This window comes from Rhipicephalus microplus, unplaced genomic scaffold, assembly GCF_043290135.1.
Source record: "Rhipicephalus microplus isolate Deutch F79 unplaced genomic scaffold, USDA_Rmic scaffold_14, whole genome shotgun sequence".
NCBI lineage: Eukaryota > Metazoa > Arthropoda > Arachnida > Ixodida > Ixodidae > Rhipicephalus > Rhipicephalus microplus.
This window is the reverse complement of record NW_027464587.1, coordinates 20,202,539-20,218,895: the sequence shown is the minus strand read 5'-3', so window position 1 is coordinate 20,218,895 and position 16,357 is coordinate 20,202,539. Positions and strand designations below refer to the sequence as shown.

The following is a 16,357-nucleotide window of genomic DNA, read 5'->3' as shown; positions in this document are numbered from 1 at the left end:
ATCTGCCCCCGCCTTTTCATTTGATACAGATGCATCAGTCGCAATTATGTTGTTCATGTTCACGTGTGCCAAGTAATCCTGCAGCCGATCATTTAAATATTGAAAGGGAATTCGCTTTGCATTAGAGGGATAAATATCTGAAATTCTATTTGAAGATCTAAATTAACGTTTCTTGTTGAGAAAATATGCTTTATTTTGACGTTCAGTGGTTCAAGCAGCGCTTGAACGAACATGATCTGTGGGCAGTGGAATCACGACCACCAAGTTTCAAAAAATAAGCTTGGTTCTTTAATAAAAGCATAAAACGATGCTCTCTGGGGCACAGTGTATAGTTTTAAAAATGTTTGGATAGTAAGCATTTTTAATCTATTCAACAATGATGGTAGACGCGCCTCCATGTATAGCACATTGTTAGTAACAAACTTGGGCAGTCCAAGGCAGAGTCATAAAGCCCCATTTCTAATAGTATTAGCGATCTCATTTTATATGTCGCACTGCCCAAAAATAAGACACAGCCGAAGTCCATGATAAGACGAATGTACATTTTATAGACCATTACCAATGTATTTGTTGACGTAGAGCCCTCGCGTGGATGTTCCTCGCCGTCGTCTTCACCCGGTTGCTCTTTGCCCGTGCACTGCTCGTTTCCTTACACTTTTTAGTGCCGTGCACTTTTCCGAGGCACCACTTAACGCACGCACTGCACTTATCACGGCCTCCCATTCTTTATCGCCGCAGAGGAGGCCGCCGGAAATTTCGACCACCTGGAATTCTTTTGCGTGAATTTACATCTACTTACATGCATATGAATCTAACCACTCTAGGAATTGCGCCTACCTCAAAATGCTTGAGGCAATATCACGATCAAACTCATGTCCGTCGGATCGACATGCTAAGCATCGTAACAGCTGACAGCAAATCTGTAAAAAAGATTATGATTACGAAGTCGCACTGCACTGACCACACGTGAGCTGGCAATTCAAACGCTCAACCAACTCGGCCAGAACGCCCATTGGTCCCGAACAGGGGTATTATGAAGATACCAAATTTGGATTTAGAAAAGGTCGCTCAACTGAATTAGCATTATTGGCTCAAAAAAAAAATAATTCTGTGACGCTTTGAAAAAAATTTGGTTACCCTCAGCATATTCATTAATTTTTCAAAGGCCTTCAATACTATGAATCACAGCACTTTACTAATGAAACTTGATATCTACTGTTTTATGGGTACATTTCTTAACGTCATCAAAAGTTATCTGCACTATAGGTAATAAACTGTTGTTATAGGCAATCAATATTCAAAAAAAATTTACCGATATATGCTAGGGTTCCGCAAAGAAGCATTCTAGGACCACTATTGTTTAACCTTTATATAAAGAATTTAACAAATATCAACACTATGGTGCGATTTGTTATATATACGGTCGACACCAGTTTATTTATGACTTCCAGAGAGGTTGCAGAGCTAGTCAGTACTGCCAATGACACTCCAGAACAAATAAACAAGAGTAGTTTATCAAACTCCCTGACTATAAGGCAACCAAAACAAAAAGTGTGCCTTTCGAACCCAAGAACAAAAAAAAAAAACAAATGGTCCATGGATGTCTTCAAATAGGAACTTTCGTGATAAAAATAGTGCCTTCACTCAAGAATCTATTGTCATTTCTTGAGAAAACATGTTATGAAATGAACATGTCAACAATATTTCCAAGAAGTTTGCTTGAATTACAGGTACACTAGTAAGATTGGGCATCTTGTTGCCGTTAAAAGTGAAGCTCTTACTTTAACATTATCTTTTTCTATCCCATATCAACTACTTCTATCTCGTATGGGGCAGGACGAGCTCAAAAACCATTTTATTTATGTTGCAAAAGAAAGCCGTTCGAACGATTTCGAATGCTCTATTAGATGCGCACACTTATTCTATTTTTCACCAATTAGATATCCAGCCAATAAAGGCAGTGTACCATACAGTTTTGAACAAGCAAATTTTAATAGGAAGAAAAAACTAGCACGGGTTTTCCAAAGTATCTGTCATGGTTAACACTAAATTCAAGCACGTTCAGTACACAACACAAAGAAACCTGGTATATGTCCCACATTGTCGAACAAGTCAAGGAAAACAAATGCTGCGTCTTGTCTTATCATCCTTACTTAACTTTCTTATTTAATTGCCCAACTTTCTCTCGTGAGTGATGTGGATGTGTTGATCACATATCTCATTGATTTCAATGAACATGCATTTTACATTTAAAGCACTCGGTGACGTGTTAGAAAATTTAAAAAATTATTATTGAATGTTTATTATGCTCGTATATTTAATATAAATCTTATTTGTATATTATATTTAAAGTCTGTAGTGACGCGTTGCAAACTTTGTATACGAATCAGTTCTATGTTTGAGATACAAGTGTGTGTTTTTTATGCAGCGTACTTTTGATTTTGCCCGTACCTTGTTTGTTGCCAAAAAGAAAAAAAAAGACACAGACCTCGCCAAGCCACTATGTGGCGTTTTGTCTGTGTTTCTGTTATCTATACCACGTATAAAAGCGAAATAAAGTTCAAGTTCAAAAATGCGCGTCTAAAATGCGACTATGTTGTAGAAAACTGCACCTCGGCACGTGTTTTTCGTTCCGCAAAAACGTGATTGCGTGCTCAATGAAGAGCGTCGTCTTCGTACTACTTCTATCTTTGAGAAATTTGCAGGTTTCCGTCTAGTTTTTCCAGATACCTGTTTTTGTTCCAAATGAGAAGCTGTGATTTCGGTAGCTTCCTTAGGATTCCACTGTTTAAACTTTATTCGTCGTGGTAACAAGATGTGAAGTCTCGAGGTTAACGATGCTGCATTTGTGAAGTTCAATACAGCTCCTAAAACGGACCTTTTAAGGAGTCTTGGAGTTTGCGCTTCTACAATTTTTATCATTGAAAAATGACCCCATTTCACTGAAAACGTGAGGGCTTCCAGTTGTTACCTCTAGGAGCGCTGGACATTGAGTGTCTCTGGAAGCTGAATACGTTGACGTTTCGGCCCCCAAATGGAAGAATTGTTCAGAAACTCTGAACAGGGTTCTATAAAGCATTAGAACTCGGTCGTCTTCCATCGTCATGCTTTGCATGACACAGATTTCCGAGGTACGTGGGATCTGTCGAATTTTTTTCGCCTTGAGTTGACAACTTCTTATTTTACTCAGAATTGTTTTACTGGAAGTAATTTATTTCATGTCGCCTCCTATGCTTCGTTTAAAGAGGGCTTGACACGGTAACCGAACAATTTGTGGTTCCCAGCTCTAACTAAAAACAGTGTGTGTATCATGTCTAAACAAAATTGGAAAGTGGTTCGGACAAAGCAAACCCTAAATATCACTGGCTGTAAAGGCCCTGCACCACTGGTGACCACCATTATGTCCTGGTACATGTGACGTCCCGTGCTGGAAAGAGTGGAGCCGTGGTCTTCAACTGAACTTTCAGCTCAGCGCCAAGCTGACAAAAGCTAAAATCTCTTGATAGCACCCGCAGCTGACCACACAGTTATATCGTTCGCTGGAATGCAGACACGTGTGCAGCAAGCTGCTTGTTAAATGCCGACCCGTGAGTGTGCTAGTGTTGCCAGGCTCTGAGAACAATCACGTGTTTATATATAGAATACTCAATTATATATTAAGCACTCCAATAAACAAACTAACATTTGCTAGCTTATTTGTGTGCGTACAACTATTAACCGACATAACACAGATTGTGATCTAAACTTGCATTGTAAATAGAAAAAGCACCCAAGCCTTTTTATAAGAGACAAAATGCTATAAGCCTGCGAGCACATGCGACCTACACGTGGCTTGTGTTTGGGTCCGCGCACTATAAGGCATGCCTGCTTAAGTACGTTTCCCCTGGCTTTGCTTGCGCGCCCAGCAAAAAGACTATCTGCTCTCTTCTCCTGTCACCTTCCAAGTTCACTGAAACTTTCATCATGATTTTGGTGCGATGTAATCTTGAAAGGATTATTGGCAATCTCTGGCACTGAAATTGAAATTTTATTCCGCATGTTAGGCAGAGGGCAGTTAATATTTGCTAGAAAAGCTTGAGTCGCCCTATATTTCGCAGGATGGCACAGAAGCCTCACAGAAAACGATTAGGGATGTTCCCTAAATCGGGGAAACAAGAGATAAAAGTGAAGAAGTTTACATAAAATGATATTGGACAATCACATCTATGTACAAACATTATTCGATTGGCACTGCCGAGAACAGTACACGGAGAAAGAAAACCCATGCAAGAAAAGGCCGCTGAGAGTGGAGGCCGATCGATCCGAGCCCACCGCAGCACGCGCCGCAGTGGCTCTGGTCGCGACACCAACGAGCAGACGACGTTCCGTGGAGCCCGTATGTGAAATCGTGTGAAAGCGTCGTCCGAAGGCAAAGCTGGCTTTCCAAGTTCTGCTGCCTGTGAGTTTTTTACACTCGCGGCCACGTCGATTAGGAAGGCCTGTTTTCTACCTCTATGGATATTACAGGCCTCCCAGGTAAGCTTACTGTTTGCGTTGGCCGATGCGATTGCATCCGCGAAACCATCACAGAAGCGACACCGTACGGCTCCTAGTGATCCGTTTCTCGTTCGGAAATATAGCTCTCCGCGGTTGCCCCATGCAAGGTTCCACATGCTGTTTGCGAATTCATACCAAGCCTTTGTTGAAGTTGTTCATGGTTCGAATTAAGCAGGCAAAAGCTTTCAAAGGCACGTGCGCCGCGTTTTAGGCATGCCGGGCTGAAAACTACAGTACAGAAATAAGCCGCTGTTGTGCCTTGACGAGCTGGTTGCGAGTCATGTCTTCAAACATCATTTGCTAACTACCTCTGTTGCAGTGATGGCGCCGGCGTCGTATCAGTGTGTCGAAACGTCGTTGGTGCCAAACACAAACTACATCCAGCTTTTTAAGATCGAAACTAAGACTGATCGAAATACAGCTTGCTGTTTTTTTTGCCGCAAATAACAGACTCGCTGAGTTGCCTTGAGATATTTAGTTAGAAAGTTTTGACACACGTGAATGTGCCTTTCGTGTGAATGAAATAGTTGCATTTCAGCCTGGAATACATTTCTTTTCACAACATGGTGGTAGAGGCACTGGAGGTGGATGTAGCAACAGACATGGCAGTCTGACAATGCTTTATTGCTCTCCCTCAGCTAGCATGTGGTCTGCTGCGTGACCAATATAACTCACCACGCTGTTGTTGTCCTCATCTCATTTACATAGTTGGAGAGGGGACGGGATTTTTTTGTCCGGCAAAAATATATTTTGCTAATAGATAATTCGAACATGAAATACGCATATACGTAAGCACACAATCATGCAACCGAAACACGAGCAACGAACGCGTGGATATGTGCGAATCATGTTATTGCTGAAATGAAATACTAACTATAGTCGAGCAAGTTCTTTTTAGGCAAGCAAATCCGATCATGAGAAAAGCTGTAGCAATCGACTGCGAGTTATTTTTTACCACTTGTGACGCACCTGAACCCGAGAAAGCGGACGTTCTTGCATTATATATAGTGACACTTCACTTGAAGAAGTTTCAAGGGGCACCAGGAAAGGTTCGTTAAAGTGAAAGTCTGCTAAACTGCATCAGCTACGTTTGTAAATTGTAATGAAGAGTCCAATACTACATCAGTAGCTATTAGGAAAGTGGATGAAACTTATTTTAAATGCTGCCTATTTATTGGACTTTCAAATTATTTAACTTGTTTTGAAGATTGCAGTAACCTTTCGCTGAACTTCTGGACTCGGTTCATAATTGTCATGAATCGAGCTCTGGTGTCCAAGCTCTAATAAACCTTCTCTGGCACAACAGTCTGCTGGGCAGCGAAGGACTTCTCTTTATCTAAGTACATCGTGCTTATTTGTTGCTGAAGTTACTGGGGCTTCTTCTGCAACAGTTTTTCGTCCCCCTTCTTTCCTTCTTTTCTTGAGGTATCGCTATCGATGTGAACGCACCAATTCTGTTCAAAAAGTGGCGAATGTCTCAACGCGAGTCACTTGATCGTGACGTAGTCATCATGAAAGCGAAGCGTTGCCTTTACCCAGTCTCTCAGACAGTTCTTAATAAATACGACGTATGCATTGAATGGTGCCGCATGTTCGCATAACAGAAATGTCGTCTGCACTAATGTCGTTAAACTGAACTGCGTTAGCATTAGGTCGAAGCATGCTTTGGTGGGCGATTGAGGGAAAGTTCACAGAGCGTAAGTGTGCTTAACCCAGTCGTTAAAGTACCATTTTACTGTAGCATCATCAAAATGTGCCGCCCAGCTAGGCGCAAATGAAGTTGAATCCCTGTGCTTAATTGGCTCGGCAGAACTTCTAACCACTAACTGAGTGGGATAGTCAGGGGGAACCGTGGAAGTCCCTCAGACAGGCTGGCCGACGTTTTTATAGGAGGACCTATCTTTCTCAATTGCTTTTGAGAAAGATAGGTCCTCCTATCGAAATATCGGCCAGCTTGTCTGAGGCATTCTCCCTGTTCACCCTGACTATCCTACTGCGTCTTTGCATCAGTTAGCTCCTACATAGAGTCTGCATTTCTACTGAGGTTGTGTCGAGCGGACGCTTCGACAGGTGGACTTGTCTTATTCAGCCTCGAGGAAAACAAGTCCGCTTGTAGAAACGTCGGCTCAACATAACCACCATTTACGAATTTTTCATCGCAAGCTTTCATGTATCCTTTTCACTGTTTTTTTTCGATTACCACTAACTGGTGGCATACAAATGAGCTATTTGGCTTGTTTGCACCTCGATTACCTGTACAAGGCATCCAAGCTCTCTACGAGGTAAGGTATCTTTATTGGGATTCAAATAGGTATTAGTAAATGTTGGAATGTGTGCCAAAAGTAGCAACGCCTATCCTACTACTATAGAGCAGACGAGTAGCAGCCATGGGTTTCCTCAAAGAGAGTCAATTACATTTTGTAGAGCTTCTCTATGAACAGAACTTCACTCAGTGTCCAAATCTGGACCGTTGGAACATCTCAGACAGTGATGGAGATAAACTATAAAGTCTCGATCTTGTCGGCGCAGACAGTCGGGCTATTATTGGGTGTAATAAGCTTAAAACGCCCGAACAATTATGCTCATAAAGAAAGGCAACAGCCTAAGTGTTTAAGTCACTTTTGTCAAACATGAATTTTTGAGAAACACGTTCTCTAAAGTGTATTGATTCTCTTTTGACCTCTTCCTTCTTTTCACAACAAATATTTATTTGTTTAGTTTATTCACTTGTACGCACTAAGGTTCTTGTGGGTGATTGTAGGAGCGGGCATCAAAAAGCAACCCTGCTTTCCCCACAGACTCTAAAAAACGGGTTTCTTGGAAAACTGCTTTAAAAAAGCTTATATTATTGGGAACAAACAGCCAATAATGTCAGAGAAAGTGTAGGTCAATGTAATGCAATTTTAAGTAATTGTAACTCAGAGAAGCTTTGTAATGAAAACGTGATAAAAGAAACATTGCCGAATAGTTGAGATACCACCAGCAGGGACCAAATCCGCGTCCTTCGAATAACACGTCTGATGTTCCAGCACTGAAAGACTGGGATGGTCATCCCATTGAGTAACGTATAGAGTTAAGAGAGCACACTCTCATAGGCCCCTGCGGCTGATTTGGGTTCGCAGCGCACCGAATTGGTGTGGAGAAACTTCGCAGCCTCGGAGATGTTAGCCCGCTGAAACTACTGTTTCGAAGGCTATTTTGTATTGACTAGGAATATTATACAGCCTCCGAGACCACTTCTATATACGTGCGTGCTCGTCTCTGAGGCCATACTAAACTTTTTTTTAACGCACCATTTGCTTGCATCGATGAGCTTCGTGTAAGCTGCACCCCTAGAGCGGCAAGCACACGATGCCAATGTGTGGATATGTACACATTTCATTAAAACATCAGAATCACTGAAGAAGCAAAAACTTCTACTCTCAAGGGATATTTTTGGTGACCACATGCCAACTTTGTTAATGTTCGATAAACACAGGCGCAAAGAGAGGTTCTTTGCTCTTCAAGATGCTAAAATAAAGCTGCCATATCATGAGTATAAATTACACACAAGATACAAACATATAGGCAACAACATAAGGAGACGCGCCGAAGAGTAAAACTGCAATAAACGCACACAACTACACACACAGCACGCAACACGACACGGCCGTAGTTACCTCAGCACTTGACTTTAGCATGAACCGGAAAAAAGAAAAGAAAAATGGTGGCTATGTTTTCTTTCCCACCTTCGAACTAATTTTTCCTACACTCTTTACATTGCCCTTTCGCAATAAACAGTTACAAGCAATTGCCACAGCAAAAACAAAGCCGTTTTAGGCGTCATGCAAGCCGTTAACGAGGCGGAAGTGTTTACTCAAAGATTATGTCCTAGGTTTGACAAGCAAACATTTTCCAGATTCACCACTTCTCTGTTATTACACTCGTTAGAGCTTCAAGCATTTTACAAATGGCACAGATAACAATACTGCGCAGCGCTGCACTTTTTTACTAAATCTCACTCATGAAAGAACTCCAAATACATGTATTGTGGCACAAAGAAAAGCTAACAATGTGAGCGGCGATTTAAGTTATTCAGCCAAGAAACAATTTTCTCGCAAACGTGCTGCGAAGCGTTCCAAACAGTCTTGTATCGTGTGAAGCAATTCACGAAAACAGTGCGTGAAGTGAAGAACACACACAGACACACACACAAAAAATGATATCTGTGCTGAACAGCACAATCCCACGAACATTAGGTTAAGGTTTCAATGACAAATGCAATACCCACTCATGAAAATATTGATGGCGTTCCTACCTAGCAGCAGCAAAGCTGAGAGGCAGACGAAACAAGCGAAGACCACGACACACGCCGGGAACGTTATCGCACATCTTTTACGGCGTCTCCCTGCTGCTGCCCATACTTTTTCATTGCCCTAAATACTCGTGAATATGGATCTTGACAACGTTTCCATCGCGTCGACGTCATGCGCATTTCTCTCGCATCTGCACTGTAAACAAATATATACTCATCTGGGAAGAATTAGGGAAGGCTGCGCCTGCTCTGCTCCGGTGACCTCACTCAAACCGGATTGTACCGGACCAAATACATTCGTTTTTCACCGTTTTTCTCCGGTGATTGGCGGAAGAAGGAAACTGGAAGAAAACGGGGCCAATCTCTTGATTATGCTCCCGTGGTTCCTCCGGACATGCTCCCGCGCATCGCTTTTGCCTCGGTGGATGCTCTCCAATTGCTCCGGGTCATCGCCCACTGGCATTCATTGGCTGTTCGAAGAGTGACGTAGGCAGCCTCACCGCCGGGAGGCGTAAAGAAAAAAAATGTTCTGAGTACCTTCTTGATATCACAAGCGACAAGCAGCATTGAAGGTTATCAACGACAGAAGGGAGTTGTGCGAATGGTAATCGTGTGATGGTTCCTGGCAGTGAACGACACATTGTGATCTCGCGAGGGTTGAGGGACCCGGCGATTTCTGCGACAGCGAAAAAATGGTGAGTGAGCTCGCCTTGAATTACCTGCGTTTTACTTGTCAGGTAGTGCTCAGATTGAGTAATGTTGGGTTGATAAAGCAAACATGTGATCAATATTTTGCTAATTTCACAAGACGTCAGTGAAAAATTAGTGCAATTTTGATAATGCGTTGTTTGGATTACCTGTTTTTTTAATATAACTTCGCCAAAGCAAAACAGAGATGTGAACGAGTTGGTGCTTATTTATTATGGCGTAAATGTAGCCGAAAGAAAGTGAACACCACAAGCACTTGTGGTTGTTCACTTTCTTGTACTCGTTTTGTTTTGCACAGCATTAATGCCACAATACCTTCGGTAAATTGAATCAAGTCGCTGTAATATTTGGAGTGCTGATTAGATATGCAACAATAGAAAACATCATAGCTTTAGACTGATTCTATCAAAGGTAATAATTGTTATAGGTGAACATAACTGGTTTCAAGATATTTTTGGTCTTGTCAATATACAAAAACGGTAACAGTTTTCCGTTTTCAATAATAATAAATGCCAGGGCGAGGTCTACCACTGCGTAAAAGTTATATTGACAGAATATGTAAGCTGAACTAATAAAACTTAAATAGCTAAAATCAGTGTGATGTTTTTATAAAATAAGTGAATTGAGGTAGGGCATTGTAAATGGCACAGGCTATCAGAACGTATTCACGCACTCATACTCATGAACAAGTTATTTTAGTTGGATAAATGGTATCTGAGATAATAATCTACAAGTACACAAGGCTCCTCATGGGACGTGTTGCTTTCAGGAAAAGAAAGAGAAAGGCGGCACAAACTGACAATACTAGAGACGAGGAATGCAAAAAAAAAAAATTAATCTACATGTTACTCTGTAAATGTCATCAAAAGACGATAGTCTTGCGTCTGGAGAGAGTGAACAAAACGTTTATTTGATGTTGTGCGCAAGAAAATCGGTGAATGGTATTCTGAAGGTGCTGCGTTAGAGTGCCTCGAGCGTGTAATAGAGGCGAACAAGCGCATCTAGGCACGTTAAACATGAGCGCCATGTGGCAGTTATCTTCTAAAACGAAGGCATGCGTGACCGCGGAGAAAGATGCGCGTCAGTCACGTAGGTGATAAGGTGTAGAATAGAAAGCGACGGGCAGGTGCCACCACCGGGACGTCGTAGCAAAGCACTGGAAACAACTTTTCGAGAAGGGTAAGAGCGCACTGAATATGAATACACAAAGAAAGGACACACACACATAGCGTCCTTTTCTTTGTGTATTCGTTTCAGTGCGCTCTTACCCTTCCTAAACATGGAATACCAACATGCCCACCTTTCCAGCTTGGTGAACTTTTTGAGCATCGCATTGCACTGTTAGCGCAGCGTGCTAAAACGCTACATTCCTTAGAGTTAATTTTGTGTGCCTCTTCTAGTATAAAGGCAGACATACAAAACTTCGAAGTATTGTTATGGAGCCTCAGTTTGCGCAAATTTGTTTTTTAAATGACAATCACACAATTATGAGGGTTAAACCTTGAGCGAATATGGTCGGCGCTGCGAATGGGGCTAGCTGTTCAGTGCTATTTGAGGTATCGTTAGGCGGACAGACAGACAGACAGACAGACAGACAGACAGACAGACAGACAGACAGACAGACAGACAGACAGACAGACAGACAGACAGACAGACCAAAATTTTTTCGTCGAATGTCCCCAAGAAAGTCTACCGTCTTTAAAATTACTCGTATTTTCTGTGTTGATAATGGGAGAGCTTACTATCCTTGCTGCTGCTTTTTTTTTTCTCTCTTTTCAATCGTGCTACCGTGGCTGTGGCTGCAGTTTATTTTTCTGTTTTTTTTTTGCCGGAAGACAGGAGTGCGAACAGTGCTGAGACGTGGTTTTGACCTGGGAAATGCAACGACACTGGCTTGTGAACAGAAGGAAAAGGAACATTTCAAGCCTGGGACGCTCGTCGTGACGCTTGCATGTGCATCACCTTCTGTGGCCTCCGAACGTGTGCACGGATCTTTCAATTGAGTAAACTGGTCGGCCTTCCCTTATTTTTGTGAAAATGCGGTTGACTTAGGTGGTGTATTGTTTGTGCCTTTTATTGCTTATTTATTTTTCTACGCTGTAGTGAACTTTTCCTTAATTTGTGCTTGAAGCTGTTTATCTTGAAAAAATACATGCTCATTCAATAACTACTTTGAAAAATGTTCACAACGACGAGAATTAAAACAGAGCGGGCAATGAAAGATAAAAAATAAAACAATGCCGACATATCTCGAAAATTATTTTAAAGCAGATCAAGCTATGCTTTCCTTAAAGACAGGGCGCAACCATGCATATTGCAAAGGTCCACTTTGCTAGAAGTATGACAATGAGCACGCACTAGAATGCGACTGTAATAATCAAAAATATTATTTGCTAAAATTAGGAAATTATTGGCAAAGGCATTGCTGATGCCGTCTACAAGAGTACTGAAATAAGATAATTTTTGTCAAAAATTGCTTTTGAATGTTTTAGCAGAGGTATAGCTATCAATTTAGAAATATATGAATGACTTTGCCCAGTTTTGAACTTGGTTTGCGTCAGGGAGGTGTTTTTATTATGTTGCGGCTCTCTCACACTGGATTACATCGGGTGTGCCCCTTGATATTGAACGCTCATCCAGTATTTGTGTGTGTTTGTGTGCGTGCGTGTGTGTGTGTGCGCGTGTGTGTGTGCGTGTGTGTGTGCGTGCGTGCGCATGTGTGGTCAGTTTTAGAAGTTGCTTCTTTTCATAGGCTCACAAACTGTATAGTGCCAATGACACGGTTTCCGCGCCTCTGGCATGATTTGCAGTTCTCATGTGTAATTATATTTTCCTCAATTATGCAGGAAGCAACCAGCTCAACCCTTGCGTCATCAATTAATCTGATGGATGGTCCTCCGGTGATAGTGAAGAGTTGTTCTACATGGCCACGCTTTCTTCGTTCGTCGTGCATCGTTTTGCAGTATTACGGAGTTCATTTTGAAGCGCTGCACTTCAAACTTGAGTGCTGTTGATTTCATGGGATCTGTCTTATTGTGTTTTGTTTTTGGCGGATTTTTGCATGTTTGTTTATTATTGTCTCTTTTTCCTAAATGCTGGGTAATCATTCGCAATCGGCATCTTATTTTAAATAAATCAATGAATAAAAACTCGAGTGTTTCCTTAAATTTCATCTGCGACAGCTCTGTGGAAAAGAATACAAAGTAGCTCTGCAGTGCTTGCGAGAGAATAGGGACTTCCTTCATCGAAGCAATGCGTGAAACGATCAGCATAAAATGAATAAAGAGCGGAGCAAATCTTTTAAAAGTACTGGTCCACATCACTGAAATTCTCTCCAGACAAAATAAGTACACTCGTAAAGTACTCCGGGGGTACCACACAAAAGCTACGAATAGCCGGAGTGAAAAACCCACAAAAAATGCCCCGGAGGTGCCACACAATCAGTTAGGCCAGCCGGAGGAAAATGCCAGGAAAAAGTACTGCTGTGGTGCTGCGCAATTGCTCCGGTTGGCCAGAGTGAAATATCATTTTTAAGGTACTCCGGGTGCGCCACGATATTCCTTCGACGCGGCCGCCTGGATCGGGCGCGCGCGGCGGTGTTTCTCCAGCCGTTCCATTTGGCGCGCACACCATTGAAAAAATGTGATTGTAGAAGTTCCGCCGTGTGCCGCGGCACGGCGCTCTTCTCCTACTCCCCTGGTATGTACCCCTTGCCACCCCGTTGGGGAGGTGCGCATACATTGAACACGCAAATTTTTGGAGTAGAGCTTGGACTTTCTTTTTTTTTGTAGTGCAGGGCTCGAGTTTAGTAATTATCGAGTATAGGGACAATTGGTGTCAGAAAGGCATGGTTAAAAAGACTGTAAAGTGTTCAGGATGTGGAGTGGGTTTGAAAGTGGACCCAAGCGTAGAAGCGGATGGAGAAGAGGCTGACGCGAAGTGTAGGCAATGTGAGGTCGAGGAAAAAATGGAGAAAATGATGGTTGCCCAGAGTGAACTGCTGATGAGAATCGCCAAACTCGAGACTGCGTTGGCGACAGAGCAAGAAAAAACGAGGGCAATGGGAGAAAGACTGAAGTCCGCCGAGGAAGTGCTAGCGAAGCTGAACAAAGAAGCGACCTACCGAGAGAACAGTAGGGAACCGGCCACCAGAACGGTGGAGAAGGAAAAGCAAGCAAGCTTGGAAAAAACAGGTTTAGCCGGTTCAACTGTCGCAAGGCCCAGCTTCAGCGAGGTAGTGGTGGGGCAGGAAGGGAACAAAGCAGCCAGCGTCACAGGTGCAAGTAGCCCCCAGGTGCAGAACGCTCCAGCGGAAAAGTCACAGCATGTGATAATCGCCGGGGACTCAAATTTAAATCGATGCACAGAAGCCATCAAAGAGAGGGTAAGAGGTGACAAGAGGGTTGCAGTAGGGGCGTTCCCAGGACGCAAGCTGGAAGCAGTCATGAAGCAAGCGAGCGCAAAACTCAAAACGACAGCTGATAGACGCAACCTCGTGATAATTTCAGGCGGTTTAAACGATGTCCTAAATGAAGATGCAGCAGGACTAGCAGCCACACTGGCGAAAGGCGTCGATGACATGCGCGCCACTTCTCCTAAGGTGCAGGTAGTGATATGCACGATACCGGAGGTACCGGTGCGCGATAGCAACCTGCAAAGAGCGGTGGTCAACGCAAACCAAGAGATATGGCGAATGAGTCGAGAAAAAGGCTTTGAGGTGGTGGAAATAAACAGAGAGGTGCATAGGTGGGGGGGTTTCAACGAGACAGAATTCACTTCGATGGGCGGCTAGGTCATGAGGTGGGTTGGCGACTTGCAGGACGCGCAGTAGCTTTTTTTAGGGGGCAAGCGAGCCCTTCGGGGAGCAGGATAGCTAGTAACGAGGAAAACAACCAGGGAGACTCTTCGACAGGTGGTATGGAAAGATACGATTCCAAAGTGGCACCAATATCTAAGATACGTAGAATCCGGGGCATAAATAGACGTAGCCACGAGCGCCGAGCCAATTCAGACATAGGGTATATTAACATGCAGGGTGGTAGGAACAGGCTGAAGTGGGAAGAGATAGAAGAACAGCTAAGGGAAGAGAGGCCGATGGTATACGGTTTTGTAGAAACACATCTCAGGGACATGGAACAACCTTCGAACAATCCGGACTACGCGTGGGAGTATTGTAATAGAACAGAAGGCAGCAGAAAGGGGGGTAGTATTGGGGCATTCATTCATAAAAGTACAGACTGGCAAAGGGTCAAGCAGGAGTGCAAGGAACATTTATGGCTAAAAGGAAAAGTGGCAGGTCAAATGACGCTCCTTGGTTTTGTGTACTTGTGGACGGGAGCAAAGGCCAGAGAGGAAAACCAGACAATGGTAGAGTGTATATCAAAGGACATTCAGGAGTTGGGAAGAGAGTGCGAGATAATTATACTAGGAGACATGAATGCGCACATAGAAGATATAGATGGGTATACCGACCCGACAGGCAAAATGATCATGGATATGTGTGAAAGGCTTGATTTGATCATTTGCAACAGTACCGAGAAGTGTGAAGGGCAAATAACATGGGAGGTAGGAAGGCTTCAGTCGACGATAGATTATGCACTGATGTCACATAGGATGTATGATAAGCTCAGGGAAATGCACATAGATGAAGGTGGCTCCAGAAGTCTGGGTAGCGATCACAAACGTGTCAAGCTAAGTTTTGAAAGAGCAGTGAAAGTGGGAAGGAGACAAGATGAGCAACTACAGGAAAATTTTTATCCAGAAAGGAAAATTGAAATAGCCACTAAACAAATTGAGAAAGTAATCACGAAGGATAATAAGACAGTGTGGACATACACGAATCTAATTAGACTCTTTGAGATAGAGCTTGCTGAGACGCGTGACAAGTCACCCCGGAAAAGAAGACACAAACCCAAAAGTTGGTGAGATGAGGAAGTTAAGAGAGCCATAGCAAAACGCCAGGAAGCCTCTAGGGAACACAGACATGCTAAGCAGCGGGGTGAACCGACAGATGATGTGGAAAGAAAATGGGCAACCTTTCTAAGCTGTAGAAGGGATGCATCCCTTCTGATCAATGAAAAGATTAGAAGGAAGGGAGCTCAGTGGCTGGCAGAAGTACATAAAAAAGATAGAAAGGCAGCTGCGAAATTTTGGAACCATCTAAACTCCCTAAGAAATGAGACGAGCCTAGAGCAGAACTCTATAACTACAGCCCAAGGTGCTAGGCTAGAAGGGGACGAAGCTATTGAATATATAAGAACAAGGGTGACAGAAAAAATTTCAACAAAGAAGTACTTTATGCACCACAATAGACAAAGACGAATCAAGTGGTGCAATGGCTCCATTTTCACAACAAGAGTGCGAAAGGGCTGAGAAAAGGGTTCCTAGTAGTACATCAACAGGCCCAGATGGCATTCCAATTAGGCTGATAAAAACATCAATTCCGAAGTCTAAGCAGGCTCTGAGAGAGGCAGTGATACAATAATAATCGATGGTGAAGTTCCCGATGGATGGAAACTTAGCAGGATGAGCATGATCTATAAGGGAAAGGGGGACAAAGCTGACATAAACAACTACCGTCCTATAACAGTGACATCAGTGGTCTACAGGCTGGCGATGCAGATTATAAAGGAAAGACTGCAGGCGTGGATAGAGGATGAGGGGGTGCTGGGGGAACTGCAGAATGGGTTTCGGAAACACAGGAGGTTGGAAGACAATCTGTTCTCACTGACGCAGTGCATCGAAATAGCAGAAAAAGAACACAGGCCCCTGTGGCTAGCATTTTTGGATATCAAGGGAGCGTACGATAGCGTGGTTAAA

General features: G+C 43.0%; 1 protein-coding gene and 1 long non-coding RNA gene across 3 annotated transcripts in view; both read left to right on the top strand.

The window, feature by feature from the left end:
• Nucleotides 1-4,351: 4,351 nt before the first annotated feature.
• LOC119180589 (receptor-type tyrosine-protein phosphatase kappa) overlaps nucleotides 4,352-16,357 on the top strand; it is a 631,290-nt gene continuing 619,284 nt past the window's right edge. The window contains exon 1 of the mRNA XM_075882906.1: nucleotides 4,352-4,515. The gene's annotated coding sequence lies outside the window, so the exon portion shown is untranslated. The remainder of the gene's footprint in view (nucleotides 4,516-16,357) is intronic.
• LOC142784420 (uncharacterized) lies at nucleotides 9,099-12,687 on the top strand. 2 transcript variants are annotated; one of them, XR_012888621.1, is made up of 3 exons: nucleotides 9,099-9,525; nucleotides 11,374-11,541; nucleotides 12,385-12,687. It is a non-coding gene; the product is annotated as an uncharacterized LOC142784420 (long non-coding RNA). The 2 variants fall into 2 exon arrangements; XR_012888620.1 differs by having other exon boundaries at nucleotides 11,374-11,549.